Raw genomic sequence first — 24406 nt, forward strand, 5'->3', positions numbered from 1 at the left:
AAAAATAACAACAGAACAAAAACAACAATCCCCCCTCCACACACAGGATTCCCAGTGAGGGATATGACTGGCCTGTCCATGTCACACATCCCTGAAGAAGGGGTGGAGACAATGAAGTCCTCTGACTGCCTAATCTGAATTAAAAACATACCTCCAAAACAGGTGTAGAATCAGCTGAATTCTCCAAATACATTCTTCTTTTTTTTTTTTTTTTCTTTTGGCTGTGTCCTGAGGTTTGTGGAGTCTTAGTTCCCCAACCAGGAATAGAACCCACGCTTCGAGTCCTACCCACTGGATCACCAGGGAATTCTCTCCAAATATGTTATTAAAGGTAGAAAAACAAACAAACAAACTCATGGAGAAGCAGGTAGCTTAGTTGCACCTGTACAGAATGTTTGGCTCAGCCTTTACTTAACTCTAATCACCTTTCCCCTCTCCCCACACCTCAGCTTTATCCTATAAATACCCCAAGACCCTTGCCTTTGAGGAGACAGATTTGAGATGCATTCTCTTTCTCCTCCATTGATTGCCCCCTGAATAAATCCTCGCTTTGAGGCAAACCTTGGCTTCTCAGTGTCTGGCTTGCTGCATTGTGCAAAAAAGCCTTTGGTAAAACCTTCAAGGCATTTGTTGTCAGATGGGGAGGACAAATATATAATCCTTTAATTACTATTGTAAAGGTCCTTAAATTCCTTCAGCAAAGGATAATTACTATTTAAAAATTGCCAGCTATTATTACTGCTTATCACCAAATTCCTCTCTTCTGCAACAGAGATCAAAGGTTTAAATATACAAAAATATAATCATAAAGTGTTTTAAACATTGTCTTTATATGCATATATATGATCATGTAGATGTATATGTGTGTGTGCATATATGTACCACATCAAGACACAAAGCTTGAATTGGTAAGTTTTATCTCATAAGGTTACAAATTCTGCCTGAACAAATACTATTAAAAAAAATCAAAAGTCAAGCTGCTAAAAAGCTTTGCAATGTATATGGTAGAGGAATAATTTCTTTATTATATTTACAAAGCTTACAAATCAGTAAGAAAACCTTCAATTACTTAAGAAAAATATAGAAGAGCTAGCTCACAGAAGGAAAAATAAAAGTGTAATATGGAAGGATGTTCAGCCTCACAAAAAAGAAATGCAAGCAAACCAACCCACCAACCAACATCCAAATACTAATTTTTAGCCATCAAATTGGAAAAAATAAAATAGCATTTCGTGAATTAAATAAAATAGCATTTCATGACTTCCTTGTGTGGAGAAGTCAACAATTCCCTACATGGTTGAAGGCAATACAAATTGATACAATTTTTTTGTTGTTCTCCCCCCATCCTGCCACCCCCGCCCCCGCCAGCTTCAGTTCAGTCCCCGCCCCCGCCAGCTTCAGTTCATTTCAGTTCAGTCGCTCAGTCGTGTCCGGCTCTTTGCGACCCCATGCATCGCAGCACGCCAGGCCTCCCTGTCCATCACCATCTCCCGGAGTTCACTCAAACTCATGTCCATCGAGTCAGTGATGCCATCCAGCCATCTCATCCTCTGTCATCCCCTTCTCCTCCTGCCCCCAATCCCTCCCAGCATCAAAGTCTTTTCCAATGAGTCAACTCTTCGCATGAGGTGGCCAAAGTACTGGAGTTTCAGCTTCAGCATCATTCTTTCCAAAGAAATCCCAGGGCTGATCTCCTTCAGAATGGGCTGGTTGGATCTCCTTGCAGTCCAAGGGATTCTCAAGAATCTTCTCCAACACCACAGTTGAAAAGCATCAATTCTTCCGCGCTCAGCTTTCTTCACAGTCCAACTCTCACATCCATACATGACCACTGGAAAAACCATAGCATTGACTAGACGGACCTTAGTCGGCAAAGTAATGTCTCTGCTTTGGAATATGCTATCTAGGTTGGTCATAACTTTTCTTCCAAGGAGTAAGCGTCTTAATTTCCTGGCTGCAGTCACCATCTGCAGTGATTTTGGAGCCCCCCAAAATAAAGTCTGACACTGTTTCCACTGTTTCCCCATCTATTTCCCATGAAGTGATGGGACTGGATGCCAGCTTACTGAGATATAATTGACACACAACATTGTGTACATTTGTGTCAACATGTTGATTTGATACATTTATAAATTGCAAAGTGATTATTACTAAATATTAGCTGCTACCTCTGTCTTCTTCATCACATAGTTACCATTATTTTTTTGTAGTTAGAATGCTAAAGATTTAGTCTCTTGGCTGTAAAATCTATGATACATTATTATTAGCTATAATCATTATGCTCTAAATTAGTGATACAACTTAGTGCATTTTTTATAATGGCAAATTGGAAATAATATGTCTATTAATAAGTTGAATGGAAAAATGGGTTCAATAAATTATAACAAATTACAAATGGGGGGCACTTCACCTCAAGTGAAGACCTGAGGAAAGAGACTAAGATCTCTGTTTGCTGATCTGTGAAAGAAGCCATTGATCCTCGTTTCTAGAAACAATGTGTGTTTGTGTGTCTATTTGTAGTATGAGTATATGGAATATTTCTAGAAGGATATAAAGAAACAGTTATAAAGGCCACCTTACCTCGGAAATGGATTGTTGGTGAGGAGATTTACATTTCATTATACTTTTTTTATTATTTGATTTTTAAAAAACCTGTGTGTGTGTGTGCGTGTGTGTGTGTGTGTGTGTGTGTGTGCATGCGCGTCTGCACGCTCAATCATGTCCCACTGTTTGCAACCCCATGGACTGTAGCCCGCCAGGCTGCTCTGTCCATGGGATTCTCCAGGCAACAATACTGGAGTTGCTGTTTCCTACTCCATGGGATCTTCCCAACTCAAGGATCAAGTTCATGTCTCTTGTATTTCCTACAGTGGCAGGAGGATTCTTTACCACTTTGCCACCCATTTACTCTTAAATTAAAAGGCAAGATGATTTTAAAGATTGAGAGCAAAAATGTAAGTATACTTTTCATTCAGTTTTTTTACATTAGTAGACTGCAAATTATCAAAGTGTGTCCTATTTTTCCCCAGTAAAAATTTCTTGAAGAAATCCTCTTAATTTTGTAAATGTAAAAAATATGATTATGTAAGTATAAACACTATAAAGCAAGCATTACCCATTGCCCCAAGGGAGGCCTTTTTCTTATGACCAAAAGTTCTGTTTTTAATATCCCTTCAAATGTAGATCAGGTCACTGGGGGAAGGGTGAGTAAATCTGCATAGGAACAAAGAAGATTCCTGGACACCTAGGGATGCAGGCTCTTAAGACCAGCACCTTTCTGAGGCTCAGTGTGTGAAAATGTTAGTCGCTCAGTCCCTTCCAACTCTTTGCAACCCCATGGACTGTAGTCCGCCAGGCTTCTCTGTCCATGGAATGCCCCAGGCAAGAATACTGGAGTGGGTGGCCATTCCCTTCTCCAGGGGATCTTTCAGACCCCGGGATCAAACCCAGGTCTCTCGCATTGCAGGCAGATTCTTTACCATCTGAGCCACCAGGGAAATCCCTCTCTGAGGCTCAAAGGCTTTCAGTCTCTGAAGGACTTTGGTACTTTTGAGACATTTAAGTAATATTTAGTGCAACTCAGAGGACAGAGATATGCAGAGGACAGAGATAGGCAGAGATAACCTCAAATATGCAGATGACACCCACCCTTATGGCAGAAAGCAAAGAAGAACTAAAGAGCCTCTTAATGAAAGTGAAAGAGGAGAGTGAAAATTAAAGCTCAACATTCAGAAAACGAAGATCATGGCATCTGGTCTCATCACTTCATGGCAAACAGATGGGGAAACAGTGGAAACAGCGACAGACATTTTTTGTGGGGGGGCTCCAAAATCACTGCAGATGGTGACTGCAGCCATGAAATTAAAAGATGCTTGCTCCTTGGAAGGAAAGTTATGATCAACCCAAACAGCATATTAAAAAGCAGAGACATTACTTGCCAACAAAGGTCCGTCTAGTCAAGGTTATGGTTTTTCCAGTGGTCATGTATGGATGTAAGAGTTGGACTATAAAGTGGAGTGGTGTTGGAGAAGACTCTTGAGAGTCCCTTGGACAGCAAGGAGATCCAACCAGTCCAACCTAAAGGAAGCAGTCTTGAATATTCATTGGAAGGACTGATACTGAAGCTAAAGCTCCAATACTTTGGCCACCTGATGAGAAGAATTGACTCATTTGAAAAGACCCTGATGCTGGGAAAGATTGAAGGGGAGGCGAAGGGGACGACAGAGGATAAGATGGTTGGATGGCATCACCGACTCAATGGACATGAGTTTGAGTAAACTCCGGGAGTTGGTGATGGACAGGGAGGCCTGGCGTGCTGCGGTCCATGGAGTTGCAAAGAGTCAGACACGACTGAGTGACTGAACTGAACTGAGAGGTCAGAAAACTGCCTGTGGAAGGCTCCTGCAGCTAGAAAGAAAATGGAACATTTGGAAAAAGTTAAAAGGCAAATCTAGCAGGGCCTCAAATGGAAGGAAGAGAGCCAGCCAATGACAGTGGTGAGGTAAGAAAAAGTAAGGTCTGGCAGGGACTGTGGCTTTGTTCATGGAGAGAATGTTGTTTTTCACCTTAGTAACATTTGGAAGCCACTGAAGGGTTTAAAGTGGAGGGAAGACACCATAAAAGTTACAGTTTTATGTACTTCCTTTGGCTCCTACAACTTGGAGAATGGGGGACTACAGAAAACTAGATTCTGGGAAATAATTAGGTGCTTCAGCCAGAGGTGAGAGATTATTCTGGTAGCTTAAGCCAAGATGTTGGGAATGGAGATGAAAAGAGGATGCATATGAATGGCACTGTAATTAAGAAACCACAGGACTTACTTCTGCGGTTGTCTGGTTGGGGATATGAGGGACAGGGGTGATGTCAAAGATGCCCTCCAGGTTCTGGTTTACCTGAGTGTGTGATGATGCCATTCACTGAGACAAGAAACCCTGGAGGAAGAGCAGTTTCCCTGGGAGGATCACGAGTGCTGCTGGGACATGTTGAGACCGAGGTTTGTTTTAATCATTCAGGTGGTGCTTTGAATGTGCACCTGGAGTTTTCAACAAGGGCTGGAGAGACAAATATATATATTTGCCGCAAGAAATGGCTTGTGGGAATCTTAATTCCCTGACAATGGATTGAACCCTTGCCACTAGTAACTAAAGCATAGCGTCCTAACCACTGGACTGCCAGGTCATTCCCACTGATTTTTTTTTTTTTTAATATAAGGGAAAGTGAAAGTGTAAATCACTCAGTGGTGTCCGACTTTTTTGCAGCCTCATGGACTGTAGTCCTCAAGACACCTCTATCCATGGAATTCTCCAGGCAAGAATGTGTGTGTGAATGCTAAGTCATGTCTGATTGCTTGTGACCCCATGGACTGTAGCTCGCCAGGCTCCCCTGTCCATGGAATTCTCTGGATAAGAATACTGGAAATAATCATGCCCTTCTCCAGAGATCTTCCTGACCCAGGGATCGAACCTGGGTCCCCTGCTTTGCAGGCAGATTCTTTACCCTTGGAGCCACCAAGGAAGCCCATAAATCAAAGCCTATAAACGTTATTAGAGGCATAGGTGAGGATGAGATTTCCTAAATAGAAAGGTCAGAGTGAGAAAAGAGTAGGGATTAGCAGGCATCTGTCCTAAAGAAAGTCTGCTTTTAAATATTGGGAGGGGAGGAGGCCGCAGCAGATAAGGAATAGGAAGAGCTGGCACCAGAGTAACTAGAGAAAGTCACTTGTACTGAAAAAAAAAAAGCAAAATCTAAAAGTTGAGAATTATATTTCATTTGGGCTTCCCTTGTGATTCAGCTGGTAAAGAATCCACCTGCAATGAGGGAGTCCTGGTTTCGAGGACGATCCCATGGAGAAAGGAAAGGCTACTACCCACTGCAGTATTCTGACCTGGAGAATTCCACGGACTGTATAGTCCATGGGGTCGCAAAGAGTTGGACACGACTGAGCAACTTTCACGTTCACTTTTATGTTTCACTTGGGGCTTTACTGAGAACTATAGCCCAGGAAGAGCTTCCCTGGTAGTTCAGTGATAGTCTGCCTGCAATGTGGGAGACCCAGGTTCAATCCCTGGGTTGGGAAGATCCCCTGGAAAAGGAAATGGCAACCCACTTCAGTATTCTTGCCTGGGAAATCCCATGGACGGAGGAGCCTGGTGGGTTACAGTTCATGGGGTTGCAAAGAGTTGGACAGGACTAAGCGACTAACATACACATAGCCCAGGAAGGCGGCCTCTCAACTCTGATGAACTGTTCCAAAAAGGTAAGAGAGGAACCAGGATACAGGAGAGTTTTGCTGGGAAAACAAATACGTTGTCAAATGTCAAAAGATTACTACTAATCATAAAACAGACACCTCCAGCTAATGACTTTAGAGGTTTTCTAAGTATTGGAAGATGCAAGAGTCTGGGCTCATTAAAATTGTTCCTTTGATGTGTATCTTAGCCATCTAGGGCCAGTATCCTGTGTTTCCACATCCAGAATTCCCCTCGGGGTGCACCGTGGAGGGGGAGCTGTGGCTGAAGTCTTGATGGCTGTAACATCCTTTGTTTACTGAAGCGGTGGGCATATCAAAACTGATGGTGTGATAAGTGATTGGTGATAAATCCGTAAGGTCACTTAATTATTGTTCTACTAAGTGATCACTTAGTGATAAATAAGATTTGAAGAAAATTTTATCAGGAGCAAGATCTATTATTTTAATGTAACCCTTCTTAAACTGCCTTCCGGAACACAAAATTAAACACCAAAGGAGAAAAACAACACTAAAAGCACAAAATCAACTGTTCTATCTGCCAAACCCAGCAGCACTCTATCCTCCACCCCCAGTCCCACTACTGTGCTAACAAAATCCTTTACTGTTGGTGGTACAACTTTTTATGAAATTGCTCTGAGTTTTCCTAGTAAGTATGGAAATTCCAGCTGGCTTCTCTTCAGCTGTTGCAGGAATCAAGAGAATTATTATTTTCTATTCTTTGTGTCTCAACTCAGTTTTTTGGAGACAGAGCTAAAAATTCCATGCCAGATGGTGCTCTAAAGATTCTGTTGCCATCAAGCCATAGTGGAAAAATACTTTATCAATCAATCATTCAATCAGGGCCATCTTTTGCCCACTGATGTCTTTTAAAGATGAATATCTAGTCTAGTCCTTTACAAGTCTCCTGCAAAATTTTTCCCTATGGACAAAAGTAGGTAAAAATATTAGGGCTGATTTCCAGAAGGAGCTTTTTTCCTCAGCAGTATAGAGCAAAGGGCTTCCCTGGTGGTTCAAATGGTAAAGAATCTGCCTGCAATGTGGGAGACATGGGTTTGATGCCTGGGATGGGAAGATCCCCTGAAGAAGGGAATGGCTAACCACTCCAGTATTCTTGCCTGGAGAATTCCATGGACAGAGGAGCCTGGCCGGCTACAGTCCATGGAATCACAAAGAGTCAGACACAATTGAGCGACTTAACACTAGAGCAAAGGTCTGCTAACGTTTTCTGTAAGGGCTAGATGGTAAATATCTTAGCCTGGGTCAGCTCTATAGTCTCTGTTACAACTACTGTGGTGAAAAAAAGTGATGAATAACATAAATTAAAGAGCACCATGTTTCAATTAAACTATTTATGGGCACTGAAATTGGAATTTCATGTAATTTTCATGTGTTGTGAAATGTTCTTTTCTCCCCATCCATTAAAAATGCAAAAGCCACCTTAGCTTGTGGGCATCATAAATTTGGATGATGCGGTGACCTCTGCTTTAGACGAGGACCATCACAGCAAGTCTTAACCTGAGTTGTCACCACCTCCTTCCCTTTCCACAATAATTAATTTAGAAAATTCAATTTGAGTTGTTGAAAATGGAAATGATAAACCCTGGGGACAAAAATAAATAAATCTGGAAAATGTTGGAAACAGTTCTTCCAACATTTTTATTTAAGATAGTTTTAGTGGTCTGTAACATCCAGGGGTGGCCATTTGCTTGGAGTTGATAAGACATAATGGTAACAGCTCAGATAGGGCTCCTAACTACAAGTTCTTACCACTCAAACTGAGGTTGAATCAGAACAGCTGTCTGTCAATCAATGTGTTGCAAAAACTAGCTGATTGTTGCAGCAGATGTTTGAAATGTAATTATAAGCACTTAGGGCCTTTTTGGAAGGATGTCTAACCCAAGAAGTTCTTTTGGTGTCTGCCTGAAAAATCAACATGAATCCTTGAAATGCATTTTAAATGCTTCCGGAGCCCTTAACCTGAAGGGACCTTGGGCCAGTATAATGTCAAGTAGGATAGAATGTGATTCATCTCTTTACAGGCTTCTTATGATCTGTGCTTCTTCCAGGCTACCTGACATAAATTTAAGCAATGAGATCATTCAAATTTCCTTTGAACATTTACACCAAAGGTGATCTGATGATCCTCGTTTAGAAAATCAACACTATTTCTCCATAAAATTCATCCTTTATGTAAAAATAACTTATGAGTTGGGATCAAGTCTTTATTTCTTATTCCCAGTCCTTACCTAATTTGAGATATAGACCAAAATGGGGCCTTCTACAAAAGTAATTCTGCAATAGGATCAGTCAAAAGACATAACCATTAAGAGATCCTCAGACTCTGAAGACAAGGGCACAATAAAAATCTGTAATTTCTAGACTTTCTAAGAAATATTTTCAAAATCGAACCTCAGACTAATAGCCAGACCCCTGAAGCTAAGGAAAACTCCTTGACTGACAATATGCTAAGGAACTGCTTCCAAGAAAACTCTTCCTCAACATAGTTCACCTTGCTCAACCTCCTTTGGTCACAGAAACTCTATTTAGGGAATTTAAGGCATAACTGCTGGTACCTGAAGAGGGAAAGGCTACCTGAAAACACGATGGATTTTTATCCAGTCAGTGAGCTTTAGAGACACCAGCTTGGTCTCTTTTTGTCTCTCACTTGAACTCTAGCCCATAGCCTCTGTAAGACTGAGTGCTTTCAAATTGTGCTGCTGGAAAAAACTCTTGAGAGTCCCTTGGAGAGCAAGGAGATCAAATCAATCCTAAAGGAAATCAACCCTGAATATTCATTGGAAGGACTGATGCTGAAGCTGAAGTTCCAATACTTTGCCCACCTGATGTAAAGAGCTGATTCATTAGAAAAGACCCTGATGTTGGGAAAGATTGAGGGCAGGAGTAGAAGGGGGTGACAGAGGATGAGATGGTAGGATGGCATCACTGACTCAATGAACATGAGTTTGAACAAATTCCGGGAGATGGTAAAAGGATAGGGAAGTCTGGTGTGCTGCAGGCCAAGGGCTAGCAGAGTCAGACACAGCTTAGTGATTGAACAACAACTACTCTATAAGACTACATGCTTACTAAGTTGCTCAGTCATGTCCAACTCTTTGTGATCCCATGGAGTACAGCCTGCCAAGCTCCTCTGTCCGTGGGATTTTCCAGTTGAGAATACTGAAGTGGGTTACCATTTCCTCCTCCAGGGGATCTACCTGACTCAGGGATCGAACCCACGTCTCTTGTGTCTCCTGCATTGGCAGGTGGATTCTTTACCACTGGAGCCACCTGGGAAGCCCTGTGTAAGATTACCCTGTATAGCAAAGGAAATCTTAAAGGTCTCCTGCAGAAATCATAATGAGATTGCATCAGCCCTCATATTGGCAGGTAGTCTCAACTGGCATCATCCACCAGAAACACAATCCTGGTAAACATGTAAAGGAGAAACAAGGATGGGAGCCAGCTCCCTCTGGCAAGTCTCTCTATTATTGGTAAATGGATTGTTTTCAGTTCTTAATGGTTCCTCAGATTTTCTGAGGAACTCAACTTGCCTGGCTCAAAGTGTTGCTATTAGCCCTGATAATCATTTGCTCTTCCTGCTTGGGCCCTTGTGAAGTAAGTACAACAGGTCAAGGAAGATCCTTTTCCCATCCTGCACCTTAGGAGACTCTAATCTGATTCAATCCAATATGCAGTTGACACTTGAACAACACAGGTTTGAACTTTGAGGGTCCACCTATGCACGGAGTGGATTTTTCTCATTTATTTATTTATTTGGCAATGCTGGGTCTTCAGCGCTGTGTGCAGGCTGGCTCTCGTTGCAGCGAACAGGGGCTACTCTCTAGTTGCGGTGGCTTCTCTAGTTGTGGCACATGGGTTCAGCAGGTTGAGGCACAAGGGCTTAGTTGCCCCATGGCATGTGGGATCTTCCCAGACCAGGGATTGAACCTGTGTCTCCTGCATTGGCAGGTGGATTCTTAACTTCTGGAACCACCAGGGAAATCTGGATTTTTCAATTAGCACCTAGTCCAGTACTACCTAGTCCAAGGTTGGTTGAATCCATATATGTGGACTGGGGATACAGAAGGCCAAATGTGAAGTTATATGGGTGCACAAAATTTTGAGTGCACAAAAGTTTGGCACCCCTAACCCCCCATATTGTTCAAGGGTCCACTGTGCTTCAACACTGCCAAGGTCGTATTAAATATATTCCCATTTATTCAATACATTCAGGTCAGTTCTGTCTTTCCCCTGGACATCCCCCCACAGCTCTTACATGACTTTCAGGTTGGAGACCTAGTCTTCCTGAAGAGATAGCCCTGAAAGATTGAGTCTGAATCCAGGTGAAAGGGACCCACCTTTATTCTCCTAATTACCAATACTGCTACAAAACTACAAGAAGTACAATCTTGGGCTCATATTTCATAATTTAAAAAATACAAACCAATGACTTTGCCCTTCTTTGCTCTGTCCTTTCCCTCCTTTGCATCCTCATCACAGGAAGGGCAAACTCCTTTGTTAAGTCGGCTCAATTTTTTCAAACTATCCCTACATTCTCCACTCATCCCCCCACCTGACACCAGGATGAACACCCAATTGTCATTCCCTTCAACACATCTCAGGGAGACTTTCCCCTTAATGATCATATTGGCATTTCAACTACGCCCATATCACCAACCTCAACCTCTCAGTAGATGCTAACTGAAACTTAATTCCCAGTGTAATTAATACTTTTCTTGAAGTCTCCAAGCTTCACAGCTTAAATTCCTCAGGATGTAGGAAAAAACACACTTTTTTTTAATCCCTAATAACCATTTTTTCCTCCACCACATTTCAGCCAGGCTTACAAATTTTGCTTAATTCTAAGCAAGACTCTGCCTTCCTGAGGGATATACCCCATGGTTAACCCCAGGTATTATTAATAATTTCTATACCCCCAAGCTGTTTGTGGGCACCTCCTCCTGAGATATTACTATTTGTCAGCAAGACTACCCCTGCCTTTCCCACATATACCAGTTTTTCCTATGTCATTACCTTATATGGGAGCTCTCTTCTAGGACTTCCATTTATTCAAAATTACCAGCCCACCTGTTGATCATGTGTCCCTCTGGAGATTTAAATGATTATTTCCAGATGAGAAAACTACAGGGTATTCAGGAAAACTCCTAGGAAACGTCATCGATTCTCTCTTTATGTGTGCTGTGAGAGTCATTGTGCCCACTCTGGGAATTACACAGTTTGAAAAGGTGGTTAGAACATTCTTGTTAAGCCAGATAGGACCACAGATGGAAGCACTGCCGATAAGCCTAAACTCATTGGCCAGTGTTGTGGACAATGACATAGCACTGGGCTTTCTCCTTTCTAGTGAGGTGCCTGCTTCGTGGCCAACACTTCCTGCTGCACTTGGATTAATGTCACAGACCAAGTCGAGTCATCAATTACTAGACTGAATGACAAGGCTACTCGATTCTCTAAGGTTGAGCCAAATGCCCAATAGGACATGTTCTCCTGGACAGGAAATGGAAAGCAGGATCCTGGCTTTGAGGTATATTGCAAAGATTATCAGTCCTTTTGCTTGTAATCTTATGCCTTGCAGTTGGGTGATGAATCTTGTTCAGAGTCCCAAGTTCTAACACTATCGCGCAGCCATCATCTTGAAACAAAATTCAGCAGTGTATTATGATCTATCAGAGTTAAAAACAACTCCATTTTCAACTGACTTCTCATGCAGAAGCTGAGTTTCAACTGATAGTTGTTACACATCAGCATCGAAACTGAACTGACAATGGTATAGAGCTAGACATTCCTCATCTCCTTGTTTCCAGATGTAACTATTTAAGGACAACCTATGGCTGTCTTCAACAAGAAGGGAAAGAAGTGTGGCAAGGCCAAACATAACTTTCCCCTATTGTCTGGACTTGCTAACAAGGCCAGACACAGACCTTTCCCCCTTTGCTAACTTCCCACTCTTTGTCTTATGAGTTATTAGCTAAGATTAAAACTACGTATCCTCTGCTTCCCTGGTGGTCCAGGGAATAAGATTCTGCATTGCCAGTGCAGGGGGCCTGGGTTCAATCCTTGGTTAGGGAACTAGATCCCACATGCTGCCACTAAATATCCTGCATGCTGCAGTGGAGGTCGAAGATGCTTCATGCTGCATTTGAGATCCAGCACAGGCAAGTAAATACATTAAATAAAAATATTCTTTAAAAAATTGACAATTAAAAAAAATATATATATATCCTCTGAAACTAACTAGACAAGAAACCTTTCCCTATTCAGCTGATTGGCTTTCCTTGACTATAAAACAATTTCAACTGTAAATGACCTTCTGATACTTGTATACTACTCCTGATGAGAAGCTCTGATCTTCAGATCTGGTTGTTCTCCCTGTTGCAATGGTATGGATAAAATCAATCTCCATGCTTGTCCAGTTTTTGTCTTTGACAGGTCTTAGAAAAGTGTGAGGAGAAGGCAATGGCACCCAACTCCAGTACTCTTGCCTGGAAAATCCCATGGATGGAGGAGCCTGGTAGGCTGCAGTCCATGGGGTTGCTGAGAGTTGGACACGACTCAGTGACTTCACTTTCATGCATTGGAAGAGGAAATGGCAACCCACTCCAGTGTTCTTGCCTGGAGAATCCCAGGGACGGGGGAGCCTGGTGGGCTGCCGTCTGTGGGGTCGCACAGAGTCGGACACGACTGAAGCGACTTAGCAGCAGTAGCAGCAGACAAGTGTGAAGGAGCATTTCACCTCTCTTTGGCTTTGGTCTCCAAAGAATCTAGTCATGCATTAGAATTATCTTTCCAAGCAGTAGGAAGAGAATTTGGCTTCTTTTGTGGCTCATTAGTTAAGAACCTGCTTGCCAATGCAGGAGACGCTGGTTCAATCCCTGGGTCAGGAAGATCTCAAGGAGAAGGAAGTGGCAATCCACTCCAGTATTCTTACATGGGAAATCCCATGGACAGAAGAGCCTGGGAGGCCACAGTCCATGGGGTTGCAAAGAGTCTGATACAATTTAGCGACTTAACAAGACAAACAAGGAGAAAATTACCTTTGTTCCCTTGAGGCAAATCTGGGGCTAGACAGGGACTAGGAATGAGTAAAGGACTAATTTCTATAAGAAAGCCCTAGTAGAAAATAGATAGATTATATAGTGGAATATTGATTATTTTGTACCAAGTTACTTTTGGTATTTCTATACCTGTTTAGTACTCAGTCAATTATTTCTAATCTTTCAACATGGTTCTTGCTGTGCTATGGAGAATTAAGGGATGAGTCTTGTATTCCATCCTGGAAGAAAATGTCAAAGAGGGAGCAGCATTCTCATTAAGTGGCAGGAGAAATTAATGAGAAATCTCCAAGAACAAGACCTGGGTCTCTGAGATATGGCTGTCTCGCCTCATCAAATATTATTCCCAAATCAATAATTTGAGGTTAGCTGAATTTGAATTTCATTACAAATAAAAATGGTTTCCTTACACAAGAAAAGAATAGAGTTTGTGGCTCCTTACATGGAGAATTGTTTTTTTTTTTTCTCTTTTAAGGAAAGTCAAGACCAACCATTCAATCAGTAAGGAAAAGTTACTGATTTGGAAGCATGATCTGAGTATTAGGAACACTGAGAGGCTGTACAGGATAAATACAGAACATGATAACTAGGCAGGTATGATCTGTTAATGGGGGTAAGAGTGTCAAGCTAGAAGCTGGGTTAGTCAGGTAAGGCAATTGAAAGGGGCTGCTGTGGGAGGCATTCACAGTAACCAGTACTTTCCTTTACTGGAGGCTGTACAGTGAGTTGGTTCAGAAATCAGTAGAAGTCCCACTTCAGGAGTTAGTTCTCTCATGATTGAAGAGTCTGAATCCTCCAGCTGAATGGGACTTGAAGCCAATGAACTGGACTTGAAGCCAAAATGCTAACAATTTAAGGAAAGTTTGGAATTTTCTCATTTCAAAGGTAGGTGGAATATACATTGCATGAATCTTGAATAAGGGTGAATGTTAGCTAAAGGAAATTAAAAAAAAAATTTCCCACTCATAACTGATATGCCAAAATGATTTAGGATCTCTCAAATGTGTCTGTAATTTGTCATCTGTTAATACCAGAAATTCAGTGTAGAAATATGGGCTTAACATTAAACAGAAGCACCGAGTTCTAAGCCTTAAACTACTGTGTTTATGCACAATGTTTAATAGTGTTAATATCCATGACATCTCAGAAATGCTGTGTAACACAAAGGAATAAAAATATATTTCTGGGTTCTCAGTACTAGGAGCAAACTTTAGAAGGAAAGAATTAAATTAAAGATCCAACCTTTTGTTACAGTTGATGATGTATCTCCATTAACATCTGAACTTTGAGCAAGTACAGATGCAGAGACTGAAAGTTTTCTGTCAATACTGGGTGTTCTTCCCAACTGGCAAGAAACCTCTGATGAAGGATATTGATGGCTACACCCTTGGAGACACACAGGCAAAAAATGATTGGCAGAACTCCAAAATACAGAAGAAAGATCCCTAATGAATCGTAGTCAGAGTCTCTTTACTGGCATCTTAAAGAGATGGTAGACAAAACACTATATGGACTTCATTATATTAAAACAAATATGTATATATAGAGATTCTCGATTTATCTCTCATTACATAGCTTACCTACTATCTATATCTCCTGTGGCTCAGCTGGCAAAGAATCTGCCTGCCAGTGCGGGAGACACAAGAGACATGGGTTCGATCCCTGAGTCGGGAAGATCCCCTGGAGAAGGAAATGGCAACCTGCTCCAGTTCTCTTGCCTGGAAAATTCCATTCACAGGGGAGCCTGGCAGGCTACAGTCCATGGGGTCACAGACTTGGACATGACCGAGTGTGCACGCATGCACACTTCTAATTTGAAGATGAAAGTTGAGAACTGGAAATACCAACTTTTACCCATAGCTGGATGTTGAGGAATTAAAATGCTTACTCTCTACGCTCCTTACAGCTGTTTACTTTAAAATGGCCTTATTCTTCCATTGCCTTCATTAGCATGACCTTCAAAAGACCCATCCATTCTACAATAGAAAGTAACAACAGACCATTTGTATTCTAAGATGCTCTCAATGTCATACCTCAAAAATCCTTGCCTTCCTGGTTTCAACAATACTGGACTGTTACATCTTACTCCTTACACAGTTCTTGCCAAATCCTGTTGCACTGAAAAACCTAAACTAAAGAACTAAACTTCCAGTTCTCAATTCTTGATTAATTCTGACTTTGTTCCCCTACTGAGACATTACCAAAACTTCATGGAGGATTGTTCTCTATTAATATGGTAAACAAAATACTTAGCTTTTCCTACTCACAAATTGTATTTGGGGACACTGGAGGAACCAGCATTGACCAAGTTCTTTTCTGTTGTTTTGCATAGAGTAAGATCACACCTGTAGCTTTCAAAGAACATTTGTAAATGACCGACTTGTGCTGACCTCTTTAAACAATAGAGTATAGCTTCTCCCTACATACTTAAAAGCCAGCTTCCAGCAGCAACAGTTGCATTATTGTAATCTTGAAAATAGATAATGAATGGTTTCAGGAACCTTGGTACAGGATCTTTCAAGAATATATGGCAGGCAGTATGTTTATTATTTTTGTTGGCATACCATGACCAGGGTTGACATCTTTCTTGTCCTGATGTTCATGTATTACATGGACTCTGTCTTATTGGTGCCCCTCTGAAGATTCACTGCTGGGTGAATGACTGAGATCACCTGAGGCCATATGACATAAACTGCTATCATGGTTCCTGAACTCCTTTCCTTAATGGAGTTTGAATAGCATGTTATCTTGTTTTGACCAAAAAATGTAGTAAACATCATGCCTATAAGCAAAGAATTAGTATAAACTCTCAACTTGAGCAGAATTATAATTATATATATAACCATATAAGGATTATATGGTTCTATGTGCTGGTATCCTATTAGTATATTTTCCCTACTTCTGTGTTGAAAACCATTTTTAGCATTTGTGGCTGAAATGATATGATGTCTGCAATTTGTTTCAAATGGTCTGGTGGGAGTTGGGGAGGAGGAAGGATTTATAGGTGAAATAAAATTAGCCTTGAAGATGGTAATTTGAAGATGAGTGATAGATACAAGGAACAATAGTATTGTTCTCTCTACTTTTGTATATATCTGAAAAGTTTTATAATATAAAGTACATAAAACTCTACCTGCTACTTGAAAGCTGTTCCTAACAGCTGTAATGTTTAGGAATTATCTTAGTTTGTTGAAAAAGTAAAATCTTGTATAATCAAGAGGTATTGCTAAGACATTTATTGGAATTTAAGAACAATGCTGAGGCTCTAGGGAGAAAAAGTTAAAACGTTATAGGACCATTGAATTTTTTGTTAAATTAATGTTTCTAAATAGAAAAGTATACCTCAGTTCAGTTCAATTCAGTCGCTCGGTTGTGTCCGATTCTTTCCGACCCCATGAATCGCAGTACGCCAGGCCTCCCTGTCCATCACCAACTCCCAGAGTTCACCCAAGTCGGTGATGCCATCCAGTCATCTCATCCTCTGTCGTCCCCTTCTCTTCCTGCCCCCAATCCCTCCCAGCTTCAGAGTCTTCCAATGATTCAACTCTTCGCATGAGATGGCAAAAGTACTGGAGTTTCAGCTTTAGCATCATTCCTTCCATAGAACACCCAGGACTGATCTCCTTTAGAATGGACTTGTTGGATCTCCTTGCAGTCCAAGGGACTTTCAAGAGTCTTCTCCAACACCACAGTTCAAAGGCATCAATTCTTCGGTGCTCAGTCTTCTTCACAGTCCAGCTCTCACACCCATACATGACCACTGGAAAAACCATAGCCTTGACTAGACGGACCTTTGTTGGCAAAGTAATGTCTCTGCTTTTCAATATACTATCTAGGTTGGTCATAACTTTCCTTCCAAGGAGTAAGCATCTTTTAATTTCATGGCTGCAATCACCATCTGCAGTGATTTTGGAGCCCCCAAAAATAAAGTCTGACACTGTTTCCACTGTTTCCCCATCTATTTCCCATGAAGTGATGGGACCAGATGTCATGATCTTCGTTTTCTGAATGTTGAGCTTTAAGCCAACTTTTTCACTCTCCTTTTTCACTTTCATCAAGAGGCTTTTTACTTCCTCTTCACTTTCTGCCGTAAGGGTGGTGTCATCTGCATATCTGAGGTTATTGATATTTCTCCTGGCAATCATGATTCCAGCTTGTGCTTCTTCCAGTCCAGCATTTCTCATGATGTACTCTGCATAGAAGTTAAATAAGCAGGGTGACAATATACAGCCTTGATATACTCCTTTTCCTATTTGGAACCAGTCTGTTTTTCCATGTCCAGTTCTAACTGTTGCTTCCTGACCTGCATACAGATTTCTCAAGAGGCAGGTCAGGTAGTCTGGTATTCACATCTCTTGAAGAATTTTCCACAGTTTATTGTGATCCACACAGTCAAAGGCTTTGGCATAGTCAATAAAGCAGAAGTAAATGTTTTTCGTGGAGAAGGCAGTGACACCCCACTCCAGTACTCTTGCCTGGAAAATCCCATGGATGGAGGAGCCTGGTAGGCTGCAGTCCATGGGGTCGGGAAGAGTCGGACACGACTGAGCGACTTCACTTTCACTTTTCACTTTCATGCATTGGAGAAGGAAATGGCAACCCACTCTAGTGTTCTTGCCTGGAGAATCCCATGGACGGGGGAGCCTGGTGGGCTGCCGTCTATGGGGTCACACAGAGTCGGACATGACTGAAGTGACTTAGCAGCAGCAGTAGCAGCAGATGTTTTTCTGGAACTCTCATGCTTTTTTGATGATCCAGTAGATGTTGGCAATTTGATCTCTAGTTCCTCTGCCTTTTCAAACACCAGCTGGAACATCTGGAAGTTCATGGTTCATGTACTGCTGAAGCCTGGCTTGGAGAAATTTGAGCATTACTTTACTAGCGTGTGAGATGAGTGCAACTGTGCAGTAGTTTGAGCATTCTTTGGCATTGCCTTTCTTTGCGATTGGAATGAAAACTCACCTTTTCCAGTCCTGTGGCCACTGCTGAGTTTTCCAAATTTGCTGGCATATTGAGCAGAGCACTTTCACAGCATGATCCTTCAGGATTTGAAATAGCTCAACTGGAATTCCATCACCTCCACTAGCTTTGTTTGTAGTGATGCTTCCTAAGGCCCACTTGACTTCACATTCCAGGATGTCTGGCTCTAGGTGAGTGATCACACTGTTGTGATTATCTGGGTGGTGAAAATCTTTTTTGTACAGTTCTTCTGTGTATTCTTGCCACTTTTTCTTAATATCTTCTGCTTCTGTTAGGTCCATACAATTGCTGTCCTTTATCAAGCCGATCTTTGCATGAAATGTTCCCTTGGTATCTCTAATTTTCTTGAAGAGATCTCTAGTCTTTCCCATTCTGTTGTTTTCCTCTATTTCTTTGCATTGATTTCTGAGGAAGGCTTTCTTATCTCTCAGAGAGTCTCAAATTTTACCTTGTCTCCCAGTGTTGAGTGAAGGACCATTCACAGCATGTTTTTGGCATGAGATGGGAACCCTCAAGATTTTAAATTGAAAGAATGTTGCACAATGGTTTATACTAGAGCAGAAGGCCCAAACTTTTTCTATTAAGGTGCAGATAGTAAATATTTTCTGCTTTACAGGCCATATGTTTTTTTGTCACAACTGCTCAACTCTGTCATCATAGTGCAAAAATAGTCATAAACAATCTGTAACAAATGGTCTTGGCTGAGTTTGGCGTGCAGGATGTAGGGTTTTGCCAAGCCCTGGATCAGTATATGAACTCGAAAATTAGATCTGAGTTTATATCCTATTTTTCTCCTTGTTAACTGCATGACCTTAGACAAATCATTTAACCATTGAACTCTCCTTTCTTCACCTATAAAATGAGGTATTATATTTGCTTCATGTGACTGCAGAGAGGAATTAGATGGTACATGTGAAGAACTTAGTCTCTAGGGTTCCTTAAATGCTAAGGAACTATTCTGTATTATTAATCAATCCTCCTTGGTATTGTGGAAGTATTACTTATCTAGTTGACAGACATTTAACAATTTGCTTCATCAAAATGCAGCAGGTGATTTTGTCATTTAAGGAATAGGGATGCAAGTCTAAACTCCCTAAGGATTACAGTGTCCCAGCTGACTTGCTTTATCACCATTGTTGCCATCATCTTGCTGAGGTTCTCGTGGGATGATAACTAACACTTTTTTCTCCATTCCCAACCTTAAAAATTTCCCCCAATGACAGAGATACAAGGATCAGACTCGGATGGAGATCAGAATATCAACTTTATTGTTGAAAAAACTGAACCAAAGAGTGTGTTTTAATCTGTGGCCACCAGGGCTTCTAATCTCTACAATAGGTCATGGTACCCACCTAGTCACAGGCATGGTTGGGTAATCACCTGCCTCCCCTTTGTACAAACCAAACCTGCCTGAATAAGCTTTCTTCTTGGCAGAAAAGGCGACCAGAATGCATGTGTCCTTCAATATTCTGATTCCAAAAGAGAAAAAGAAGCGTCTGAACTGGACAGGCTCACTTCCTTCTCCCATGTACGCAAATAAGGGGAATAAGGACAGGATGAGAGAGGCAAGGAAAGTTGCTATAGCTGGTCTCTCTCCAGGGAAATAGAGAAGCACAAAAATGGAGGATTTGCACTAACACATAACACTAACTCATCTATGCAAGGTGCAATAGATAGCCTGAAGACCTTCATAATAGATCTTTGAGGCAGTATTATAAGTAAACAAGACTCAGAGAGAGTGAAGAAAACTCCCCAAGAGCTCCCAGGAAGACAGTGGTAGAACCAGCATTTATATCCATGATCAGCTCTCTGCCTCCAAAACTCTTTCTAGCAAACCTGAAACTTCTGAAAAAAAAAAAAAAGGCAAAACAATAATGCAAGCCACTTCAGTTAGACGATGTGTTTATAAACTCTGGCCACAGCACATCTATCACTGCATTAGGTTCTAAAGGTTTAAAATGGCCATACTTCATAAATCCACTCTTGGATTTTGCCCACAGTCTGTGTCTCTGTCTACCACTTAAATATATGTCTATACATATATGTGTATATTTCTCATTTTTTAGAAAACAGAGCAACATAGAGCTGCCTTCAATTGTCTGGGTTCTGCTGCTTTCTTCATGTCAAAGAGTGGTCCTGAGATTCCATCTACAAATTCCTTCAGCTTCTGAGGATATAATTTGCTTGGTCTTAGAAACTTTAATTCACTTGAAGTGCCTATGTGCCCTTTTTACTATCTTTTCAACTATCTTGAGCTATAATTTCTTTCTTTAAATTGGACCTTTCCAGCTTGAAGGAGACTGAATAGAAATCTTTTAGTGTTCTATCACCTGTTAACATTATATTCTTTAAACAGTAGGCCATCCCATCATTACTTCTTGCTCTCAACAATTGAAAACTTCCTTTCTGTCATTTTTAATGTCTGTAGATACCCTGATTCACTTCATTTTCTACCTTGCTGAGTATTCTTAGAGGGTCTTCTTACTCTTTTATATTCATTCTCCAGCCTTAAAATGTTACATCCTAAGGTAGATACAATGGTAATTCTACACAGGGATAAATATCACCTTTTGACCCATTTTCAATATACGGTATTTGTATTGAAGGGCAATTTGAATCAAATTGTTAGTATCCAAAAAAAGAAAAAGAGTAAGATTTTCTGACATTTTGATAAAATGCTGTTCCCTTAAATAGCCATTACATTTTGACGTTCCATCAAAACAACTAGCAAGATTGCCTTGCGTGATTTGTTTTTATACTTTTAATTCGGTTGCTTTCCCAACAGCTACAAATTCTTCCCATGTTAAAGTTTTGCTAGATAATGTTAGTATTAGCAGAGAATACTTATCAAAATTTTGCTGCATTTAAGGAATTTGGTTTGAATTGCCCTTCAAGTACAAAATTGATGCTAACTGACCTGCCATTAGTAGGACGGGATATGTGAGTTATGTCCCCTGTGTTGGTGATGGATGGTGCTGCCTGAGCCTCAGGCACTCCCCTTCACATTACCCATTGTGACTAATCACAGGCATTTGCAAGATGATTAGCCAAGGTTAGGGGTACAGTCTGTGATTATGGAACCAATTTTTTTTCTTTTTGTGAAAAATTACTTGCTTGTAATAGCATTAAATTAATGCCTATAGCGGCACAGAGGTAAAGAATCTGCCTGCAAGGCGGGGACACGGGTTCGATCCCTGAGTTGAGAATTCCCCTGGAAAAGGGAATGGCAACCCACTCTAGTGTTCTTGTCTGGGAAATCCAAAGGACAGAGGAGCCTGGTGGGCTATAGTCCATGGGATCGCAAAGAGTCAGACACGAATAAGCAACTGACACTTTCTTTCTTTTTGTATCCTAATGAGTGGTATGTTGTCCGTAGCAATTCATGTTCCTATGGCTATTTACGTATTGTTTGCTAGGCAGGTCCTGAGTAGAGCCCTGTGCCATCCTCGTGTTTCTCCCATTAAACATTTACAACTTTCAAATGTACCAACTCTACTGCAGAAGGACGAGAAGGTTTTTCAGCAAATTGAGTGCTAACTGTGCATTAAGCCTTGTTCTAGTGCTGGGGATATGGCAGTGAATAAATCAGTTCTTTTATTCCCAGAGCTTTTATTTTAGTAAGGGGAGATGGACCATATACTCATATACAAGTAAAGGTGTAGGCTGTTGTTGTTGTTTAGTTGCTAAGTTATCTCCAACTCTTTGCAACCGCATGGACTGTAGCTTGCCAGGCTCCTCTGTCCATGGGATTTCGCAGGCAAGAATACTGGAGTAGGTTGCCATTTCCTTCTCCAGGGGATCTTCCCAAAAGATATAGGTTACATGTTATAAATAGGTAGACAAACAGTATAGAGGTGAGGGGTTGGTAATAGGAATGGGGACGTGGTGTTTAATGAGGACAGAGTTTCAGTTTAGGAAGGTGAACAATTCAGGAGACGGAGGGTGGTGAGAATTGTGCAACAATGTGAATGTACTTAGTACCACTGAACTGTACAGTTAAATATGGTTAAAATGCTTTGTTCTATATTATGTGACCTTACCACAGTAAAAATGCTTTTTTAAAAGTATGGGGAAAAAGTAGAACATGCCAGGGGAGGGTCATCAGGGCTGATACTTGGTAGGGTCATCAGGGAAGGCTTTATTGGGTAAGGAGACCTTGGAATAGAGACTGAGAAGACTGAAGAGAAGTGTGTGGATATTTGAAAAGCCTTCCAAGCAGATAAAACTACAAGTGCACATACTCTGAAAAAGTGTGGATGCTTGCATGTTCAAAAATAGCCAGGAGGTCAGTGTGAAGCAAAGACAAGAGAGAGAAAGACTCATAGGAGATGCAGTCACAGATATAGTCAGAGAAAACCAAGACTGTTAAGGAAGGAGGATCAGGTAGAATCAGGCCTGATCAGGTAGGATCCTATTGGCTATTGCGGGATGTTGGCTTTTATCCCAAGCGAGATTGGAAGCCATTGAATGATTTATTTTTTTCAATTTTATTTTATTTTTTTATTAATTTATTTTAATTGGAGGCTAATTTTAATATTGTGGGTTTTGCCATACATTGACATGAATCGGCTACCTTCCGCCCCATCCCATCCCTCTGGGTTGTCCCAGTGTACCGGCTTTGAGTGCCCTGTTTCATGCATTGTACTTGCACTGGTCATCTATTTCACATATGCTGATATACATGTTTCAATTCTATTCTGTCAAATCATCCCACCCTGGCTTCTCCCACAGAGTGCAAAAGTCTGTTTTCTGTATCTGTGTCTCTTTTGCTGTCTTGTACATAAGATCATCATTACTATCTTTCTAAATTCCATATATATGCATTAATATACTGTATTGGTGTTTTTCTTTCTGACTTACTTTGCTCTGTATAATAGGCTCCAGTTTTATCCACCTTGTTAGAACTGATTCAAATGCATTCTTTTTAATAGCTGAATAATATTCCATTGTGTATATGTACCACAGCTTTCTTATCCATTCGTCTGCTGATGGACATCTAGGTTGCTTCCATGTCCTGGCTATTGTAAACAGCCAGCACCACTTGTTAAAGAGATTGTCTTTTCTCCATTGTATATTTTTTCCTCCTTTGTCAAAGACAAGGTGTCCGTAGGTGTGTGGATTCATCTCTGGCCACTGAATGATTTTAAGTGGAGGAGTGCCTTGATGTGATTTTCACAATAGTCGGTTTGGCTGCTGTTTCAGAATCGACTTCACTGAGATTTGTTAGCTGTGTAACAGATTTGCTCAAAATTTAGCAACTTAAAACAACACGCATTTGTTATCACATAGATTCTAAGGGCCAGAAATTTAGACACAGCTTAGCTGGGTGGGGCCTCTGCTTTAGGGTCTCCCATGCTTGTGGTCGAGGTGTTGCCAGGGTTTCAGTAATCTCAAGGTCAACTGGGTGAGGATATACTTCCAAACTCATTCAGTGGCTGTGAGGAGAGTTGAGATCCTCACGGGCTGTTGGAATGAGCGCCTGGGTCACTTCCTGGCTGATGGCCAGAGGCCATCCTCACTTCCTTGCCAGGTAGTCCTCTCCATCAGAGCAAGCAAGCATGAAGAGCCAGAGGCAGAAATCTCAGCCAGGTGGAAGTCAGAGTCTTTGTGATCTAGTCACAGAAGGAACATTCCATCCCATTGCTTCTATTGTGGTTGGGGCACTCCGGCAGGCCCAGTTCCCAATCAAGGGAAGGGGATTACTTGTGGGCGTGGCTATTAGAAAGTGGGATCATTCGGAGCAAAGCAGCAGCTGCTGTCATAGAAGAGACAGGTACAAGGAGTTCAGTTAGGATGTTACTGGTGCATTGTTAATGGCTAGTGAGATTTCTGCAGTTTATGGTGTGGGGTGCTAAATAGTTCCCAAAGCTCTACTTCTCATGCAGAGTTTGAATTTATTTTGAAATTCAAACTAATAATATTTACTGAGGCATTGGCTATGGATTGTGAGAGAAAGACAAATCAAGGATGGTGTTTTTAGTATGAGCCACTGTGAAGATGGACTTATCATTTTCTGAATTATTAATGGAAAAGACTCTGCAAGAAGAGTTTGAAGAAGGAGGAAGGAATCAGGAGGTAGGTTTTGGATATGTTGACTCTGAGA

The sequence above is a fragment of the Budorcas taxicolor genome, chromosome 6 (genome assembly GCF_023091745.1).
Source record: "Budorcas taxicolor isolate Tak-1 chromosome 6, Takin1.1, whole genome shotgun sequence".
Taxonomy (NCBI): domain Eukaryota; kingdom Metazoa; phylum Chordata; class Mammalia; order Artiodactyla; family Bovidae; genus Budorcas; species Budorcas taxicolor.